Here is a 9001-nt window from a genome sequence, read left to right on the forward strand (position 1 = left end):
CCAGAATTTGGCTCCAAAATATGGCTCTGGCCTCGAAATTGGGATGATTGGGATATTTTGAAAACTGCAGGGAGGTTTGGGACAAATGTGACCAAACGCCAATTTCAGTCATTATCATATGTTGGGTATACAAATTCGTAATATCAAACTGCGAATACGTGCAGAGAGCCAGAATTTGGCTCCAAAATATGGCTCATGCCTCGAAATTGGGATGATTGGGATATTTTGAAAACTGCAGGGAGGTGTGGGACAAATGTGACCAAATGCCACTTTCAGTACTTGGCATATGTTGGGTATAAAAAGTCGTAATTTCAAACTTCGAATACGTGCAGAGAGCCAGAATTTGGCTCCAAAATATGGCTCAGGCCTCGAAATTGGGATATTTTGGATATTTCGAAAACTCCAGGGGAGTTTGTGCGAAATGTGACTCACTGCCGCTTTCAGGACTTGGCATATGTTGGGTATAAAATGTCGTAATTTCAAACCGCGAATAGGTGCATAGAGCCAGAATTTGGCTCCAAAATATGGCTCAGGCCTCGAAATTGGGATGTTTGGGATATTTTGAAAACTGCAGGGGGGTTTGGGACAAATGTGACCAAACTTCGCTTTCAGTACTTGGTATATGTTGGGTAAAAAAAATTCGTAATTTCAAACAGCGAATACGTGCAGAGAGCCAGAATTTGGCTCCAAAATATGGCTCAGGCCTCGAAATTTTGATATTTGGGATATTTCGAAAACTCCAGGGGAGTTTGTAACGAAATGTGACTCACTGCCGCTTTCAAGACTTCGCATATTTTGGGTATAAAATGTCGTAATTTCAAACCGCGAATACGTGCATAGAGCCAGAATTTGGCTCCAAAATATATCTCGGGCCTCGAAATTGGGATGTTTGGGAAATTTTGAAAACTGCAGGTGGGTTTGGGACAAATGTGACCAAACGCCTCTTTCAGTACTTGGTATATGTTGGGTATAAAAAAGTAGTAATTTCAAACTGCGAATACGTGCAGAGAGCCAGAATTTGGCTCTAAAATATGGCTCAGGCCTCGAAATTGGGATGTTTGGGATATTTTGAAAACTGCAGGGTGGATTGAGACAAATGTAACCAAACGCCGCTTTCAGTACTTGGCATATGTTGGGTATAAAAAAGTGGTAATTTCAAACTGCGAATACGTGCAGAGAGCCAAAATTTGGCTCCAAAATATGGCTCAGGCCTCGAAATTGGGATGTTTCGGATATTTTGAAAACTGCAAGGGAGTTCGTGCGAAATGTGACTCACTGCCGCTTTCAGGACTTGGCATATGTTGGGTATAAAATGTAGTAATTTCAAACCGCGAATACGTGCATAGAGCCAGAATTTGGCTCCAAAATATGGCTAAGGCCTCGAAATTGGGATGTTTGGGATATTTTGAAAACTGTAGGGGGAGGGGGTTTGGGACAAATGTGACTGAACGCCGCTTTCAGTACTTGGCAAATGTTGGGTATAAAAAAGTCGTAATTTCAAACTGCGAATACGTGCAGAGAGCCAGAATTTGGCTCCAAAATATGGCTCAGGCCTCGAAATTGGGATATTTGGGATATTTCGAAAAGTCCAGGGGAGTTTGTGCGAAATGTGACTCACTGCCGCTTTCAGGACTTGGCATATGTTGGGTATATAAATTCGTAATTTCAAACTGCGAATACGTGCAGAGAGCCAGAATTTGGCTCCAAAATATGGCTCAGGCCTCAAAATTGGGATATTTCGAAAACTGCAGGGGAGTTTGTGCGAAGTGTGACTCACTGCCGCTCTCAGGACTTGGAATATGTTGGGTATAAAATGTCGTAATTTCAAACCGCGAATACGTGCATAGAGCCAGAATTTAGCTCCAAAATATGGCTAAGGCCTCGAAATTGGGATGTTTGGGATATTTTGAAAACTGCAGGGGGGGTTTGGGACAAATGTGACCAAACGCAGCTTTCAGAACTTTGCATGTGTTGGATATAAAAAAGTCGTAATTTCAAACAGCGAATACGTGCAGAGAACCAGAATTTGGCTCCAAAATATGGCTCATGCCTCGAAATTGGGATGTTTGGGATATTTTGAAAACTGCAGGGAAGTGTGGGACAAATGTGACCAAATGCCACTTTCAGTACTTGGCATATGTTGGGTAAAAAAAGTCGTAATTTCAAATTGCGAATACGTGCAGAGAGCCAGAATTTGGCTCCAAAATATGGCTCAGGCCTAAAAATTGGGATATTTGGGATATTTCGAAAACTGCAGGGGAGATTTTGCGAAATTTGACTCACTACCGCTTTCAGGACTTGGCATATGTTGGGTATATAAATTCGAAATTTCAAACTGCGAATACGTGCAGAGAGCCAGAATTTGGCTCCAAAATATGACTCATGCCTCGAAATTGGGATGTTTGGAATATTTTGAAAACTGCAGGGAGGTGTGTGACAAATGTGACCAAATGCCACTTTCAGTACTTGGCATATGTTGGGTATAAAAAGTCGTAATTTCAAACTTCGAATACGTGCAGAGAGCCAGAATTTGGCTCCAAAATATGGCTCAGGCCTCAAAATTGGGATATTTGGGATATATCGAAAACTGCAGGGGAGTTTGTGCGAAGTGTGACTCACTGCCGCTTTCAGGACTTGGCATATGTTGGGTATAAAATGTCGTAATTTCAAACCACGAATACGTGCATAGAGCCAGAATTTGGCTCCAAAATATGGCTAAGGCCTCGAAATTGGGATGTTTGGGATATTTTGAAAACTGCTGGGGGGGTTTGGGACAAATGTGACCAAACGCCGCTTTCAGTACTTTGCATATGTTGGATATAAAATTCGTAATTTCAAACAGCGAATACGTGCAGAGAGCCAGAATTTGGCTCCAAAATATGGCTCGGGCCTCGAAATTTTGATATTTGGGATATTTCGAAAACTCCAGGGGAGTTTGTGCGAAATGTGACTCACTGCCGGTTTCAAGACTTGGCATATGTTGGGTATAAAATGTCGTAATTGCAAACCGCGAATACGTGCATAGAGCCAGAATTTGGCTCCAAAATATGGCTCAGGCCTCGAAATTGGGATGTTTGGGAAATTTTGAAAACTGCAGGTGGGTTTGGGACAAATGTGACCAAACGCCGCTTTCAGTACTTGGCAAATGTTGGGTATAAAAAAGTCATAATTTCAAACTGCGAATACGTGCAGAGAGCCAGAATTTGGCTCCAAAATATGGCTCAGGCCTCGAAATTGGGATATTTGGGATATTTTGAAAACTGCAGGGGAGTTTGTGCGAAATGTGACTCACTGCTGCTTTCAGGACTTGGCATATGTTGGGTATATAAATTCGTAATTTCAAACTGCGAATACGTGCAGAGAGCCAGAATTTGGCTCCAAAATATGGCTCATGCCTCGAAATTGGGATGATTGGGATATTTTGAAAACTGCAGGGAGGTGTGGGACAAATGTGACCAAATGCCACTTTCAGTACTTGGCATATGTTGGGTATAAATAGTCGTAATTTCAAACTTCGAATACGTGCTGAGAGCCAGAATTTGGCTCCAAAATATGGCTCAGGCCTCAAAATTGGGATATTTGGGATATGTCGAAAACTGCACTGGAGTTTGTGCGAAATGTGACTCACTGCCGCTTTCAGGACTTGGCATATGTAGGGTATAAAATGTCGTAATTTCAAACGGCGAATACGTCCATATAGCCAGAATTTGGCTCCAAAATATGGCTAAGGCCTCGAAATTGGGATGTTTGGGACATTTTGAAAACTGCAGGGGGGGTTTTGGACAAATGTGACCAAATGCCGCTTTCAGTACTTGGCATATGTTGGGTGTAAAAAAGTCGTAATTTCAAACTGCGAATACGTGCAGAGAGCCAGAATTTGGCTCCAAAATATGGCTCAGGTCTCGAAATTGGGATATTTTGAAAACTTCAGGGGAGTTTGTGCGCAATGTGACTCTCTGCCGCTTTCAAGACTTGGCATATGTTGGGTATAAAATGTCGTAATTTCAAACTGCGAATACGTGCATAGAGCCAGAATTTGGCTCCAAAATATGGCTCAGGCCTCGAAATTGGGATGTTTGGTATATTTTGAAAACTGCAGGGGGGTTTGGGACAAATGTGACCAATCTTCGCTTTCAGAACTTCGTATATGATGGGTAAAAAAAAGTCGTAATTTCAAACTGCGAATACGTGCATAGAGCCAGAATTTGGCTCCAAAATATGGCTCAGGCCTCGAAATTGGGATGTTTGGGATATTTTGAAAACTGCAGGGTGGATTGAGACAAATGTGACCAAACGCCGCTTTCAGTACTTGGCATATGTTGGGTATAAAAAAGTGGTAATTTCAAACTGCGAATACGTGCAGAGAGCCAGAATTTGGCTCCAAAATATGGCTCAGGCCTCGAAATTGGGATGTTTGGGATATTTTGAAAACTGCAGGGGAGTTTGTGCGAAATGTGACTCACAGCCGCTTTCAAGACTTGGCATATGTTGGGTATAAAATGTCGTAATTTCCAAAACCGAGTACGTGCAGAGAGCTAGAATTTGGCTCCAAAATATGGCTCATGCCTCGAAATTGGGATGTATCGGATATTTTGAAAACTGCAGGGAGGTTTGGGACAAATGTGACCAAACGCCACTTTCAGTCCTTGGCATATGTTGGGTATACAAATTCGTAATATCAAACTGCGAATACGTGTAGAGAGCCTGAATTTGGCTCCAAAATATGGCTCATACCTCGAAATTGGGATGTTTGGGATATTTTGAAAACTGCAGGGAGGTGTGGGACAAATGTGACCAAACGCCACTTACAGTACTTGGCATATGTTGGGTATAAAAAGTCGTAATTTCAAACTTCGAATACGTGCAGAGAGCCAGAATTTGGCTCCAAAATATGGCTCAGGCCTCAAAATTGGGATGTTTGGGATATTTTGAAAACTGCAAGGGGGGGGGGGGGGTTTGGGACAAATGTGACTAAACGCCGCTTTCAGTACTTGGCAAATGTTGGGTATAAAAAGTCGTAATTTCAAACTTCGAATACGTGCAGAGAGCCAGAATTTGGCTCCAAAATATGGCTCAGGCCTCAAAATTGGGATATTTGGGATATGTCGAAAACTGCAGGGGAGTTTGTGCGAAATGTGACTCACTGCCGCTTTCAGGACTTGGCATATGTTGGGTATAAAATGTTGTAATTTCAAACCGCGAATACGTGCATAGAGCCAGAATTTGGCTCCAAAATATGGCTCTGGCCTCGAAATTGGGATGATTGGGATATTTTGAAAACTGCAGGGAGGTTTGGGACAAATGTGACCAAACGCCAATTTCAGTCATTATCATATGTTGGGTATACAAATTCGTAATATCAAACTGCGAATACGTGCAGAGAGCCAGAATTTGGCTCCAAAATATGGCTCATGCCTCGAAATTGGGATGATTGGGATATTTTGAAAACTGCAGGGAGGTGTGGGACAAATGTGACCAAATGCCACTTTCAGTACTTGGCATATGTTGGGTATAAAAAGTCGTAATTTCAAACTTCGAATACGTGCAGAGAGCCAGAATTTGGCTCCAAAATATGGCTCAGGCCTCGAAATTGGGATATTTTGGATATTTCGAAAACTCCAGGGGAGTTTGTGCGAAATGTGACTCACTGCCGCTTTCAGGACTTGGCATATGTTGGGTATAAAATGTCGTAATTTCAAACCGCGAATAGGTGCATAGAGCCAGAATTTGGCTCCAAAATATGGCTCAGGCCTCGAAATTGGGATGTTTGGGATATTTTGAAAACTGCAGGGGGGTTTGGGACAAATGTGACCAAACTTCGCTTTCAGTACTTGGTATATGTTGGGTAAAAAAAAGTCGTAATTTCAAACAGCGAATACGTGCAGAGAGCCAGAATTTGGCTCCAAAATATGGCTCAGGCCTCGAAATTTTGATATTTGGGATATTTCGAAAACTCCAGGGGAGTTTGTAACGAAATGTGACTCACTGCCGCTTTCAAGACTTGGCATATTTTGGGTATAAAATGTCGTAATTTCAAACCGCGAATACGTGCATAGAGCCAGAATTTGGCTCCAAAATATATCTCGGGCCTCGAAATTGGGATGTTTGGGAAATTTTGAAAACTGCAGGTGGGTTTGGGACAAATGTGACCAAACGCCTCTTTCAGTACTTGGTATATGTTGGGTATAAAAAAGTAGTAATTTCAAACTGCGAATACGTGCAGAGAGCCAGAATTTGGCTCTAAAATATGGCTCAGGCCTCGAAATTGGGATGTTTGGGATATTTTGAAAACTGCAGGGTGGATTGAGACAAATGTAACCAAACGCCGCTTTCAGTACTTGGCATATGTTGGGTATAAAAAATTGGTAATTTCAAACTGCGAATACGTGCAGAGAGCCAAAATTTGGCTCCAAAATATGGCTCAGGCCTCGAAATTGGGATGTTTCGGATATTTTGAAAACTGCAAGGGAGTTCGTGCGAAATGTGACTCACTGCCGCTTTCAGGACTTGGCATATGTTGGGTATAAAATGTAGTAATTTCAAACCGCGAATACGTGCATAGAGCCAGAATTTGGCTCCAAAATATGGCTAAGGCCTCGAAATTGGGATGTTTGGGATATTTTGAAAACTGTAGGGGGAGGGGGTTTGGGACAAATGTGACTGAACGCCGCTTTCAGTACTTGGCAAATGTTGGGTATAAAAAAGTCGTAATTTCAAACTGCGAATACGTGCAGAGAGCCAGAATTTGGCTCCAAAATATGGCTCAGGCCTCGAAATTGGGATATTTGGGATATTTCGAAAAGTCCAGGGGAGTTTGTGCGAAATGTGACTCACTGCCGCTTTCAGGACTTGGCATATGTTGGGTATATAAATTCGTAATTTCAAACTGCGAATACGTGCAGAGAGCCAGAATTTGGCTCCAAAATATGGCTCAGGCCTCAAAATTGGGATATTTTGAAAACTGCAGGGGAGTTTGTGCGAAGTGTGACTCACTGCCGCTCTCAGGACTTGGAATATGTTGGGTATAAAATGTCGTAATTTCAAACCGCGAATACGTGCATAGAGCCAGAATTTAGCTCCAAAATATGGCTAAGGCCTCGAAATTGGGATGTTTGGGATATTTTGAAAACTGCAGGGGGGGTTTGGGACAAATGTGACCAAACGCAGCTTTCAGAACTTTGCATGTGTTGGATATAAAAAAGTCGTAATTTCAAACAGCGAATACGTGCAGAGAACCAGAATTTGGCTCCAAAATATGGCTCATGCCTCGAAATTGGGATGTTTGGGATATTTTGAAAACTGCAGGGAAGTGTGGGACAAATGTGACCAAATGCCACTTTCAGTACTTGGCATATGTTGGGTAAAAAAAGTCGTAATTTCAAATTGCGAATACGTGCAGAGAGCCAGAATTTGGCTCCAAAATATGGCTCAGGCCTAAAAATTGGGATATTTGGGATATTTCGAAAACTGCAGGGGAGATTTTGCGAAATTTGACTCACTACCGCTTTCAGGACTTGGCATATGTTGGGTATATAAATTCGAAATTTCAAACTGCGAATACGTGCAGAGAGCCAGAATTTGGCTCCAAAATATGACTCATGCCTCGAAATTGGGATGTTTGGAATATTTTGAAAACTGCAGGGAGGTGTGTGACAAATGTGACCAAATGCCACTTTCAGTACTTGGCATATGTTGGGTATAAAAAGTCGTAATTTCAAACTTCGAATACGTGCAGAGAGCCAGAATTTGGCTCCAAAATATGGCTCAGGCCTCAAAATTGGGATATTTGGGATATATCGAAAACTGCAGGGGAGTTTGTGCGAAGTGTGACTCACTGCCGCTTTCAGGACTTGGCATATGTTGGGTATAAAATGTCGTAATTTCAAACCACGAATACGTGCATAGAGCCAGAATTTGGCTCCAAAATATGGCTAAGGCCTCGAAATTGGGATGTTTGGGATATTTTGAAAACTGCTGGGGGGGTTTGGGACAAATGTGACCAAACGCCGCTTTCAGTACTTTGCATATGTTGGATATAAAATTCGTAATTTCAAACAGCGAATACGTGCAGAGAGCCAGAATTTGGCTCCAAAATATGGCTCGGGCCTCGAAATTTTGATATTTGGGATATTTCGAAAACTCCAGGGGAGTTTGTGCGAAATGTGACTCACTGCCGGTTTCAAGACTTGGCATATGTTGGGTATAAAATGTCGTAATTGCAAACCGCGAATACGTGCATAGAGCCAGAATTTGGCTCCAAAATATGGCTCAGGCCTCGAAATTGGGATGTTTGGGAAATTTTGAAAACTGCAGGTGGGTTTGGGACAAATGTGACCAAACGCCGCTTTCAGTACTTGGCAAATGTTGGGTATAAAAATTCATAATTTCAAACTGCGAATACGTGCAGAGAGCTAGAATTTGGCTCCAAAATATGGCTCAGGCCTCGAAATTGGGATATTTGGGATATTTTGAAAACTGCAGGGGAGTTTGTGCGAAATGTGACTCACTGCTGCTTTCAGGGCTTGGCATATGTTGGGTATATAAATTCGTAATTTCAAACTGCGAATACGTGCAGAGAGCCAGAATTTGGCTCCAAAATATGGCTCATGCCTCGAAATTGGGATGATTGGGATATTTTGAAAACTGCAGGGAGGTGTGGGACAAATGTGACCAAATGCCACTTTCAGTACTTGGCATATGTTGGGTATAAATAGTCGTAATTTCAAACTTCGAATACGTGCTGAGAGCCAGAATTTGCTCCAAAATATGGCTCAGGCCTCAAAATTGGGATATTTGGGATATGTCGAAAACTGCACTGGAGTTTGTGCGAAATGTGACTCACTGCCGCTTTCAGGACTTGGCATATGTAGGGTATAAAATGTCGTAATTTCAAACGGCGAATACGTCCATATAGCCAGAATTTGGCTCCAAAATATGGCTAAGGCCTCGAAATTGGGATGTTTGGGACATTTTGAAAACTGCAGGGGGGGTTTTGGACAAA

This window comes from Procambarus clarkii, chromosome 91 (genome assembly GCF_040958095.1).
Source record: "Procambarus clarkii isolate CNS0578487 chromosome 91, FALCON_Pclarkii_2.0, whole genome shotgun sequence".
In the NCBI taxonomy this organism is placed as follows: Eukaryota; Metazoa; Arthropoda; class Malacostraca; order Decapoda; family Cambaridae; genus Procambarus; species Procambarus clarkii.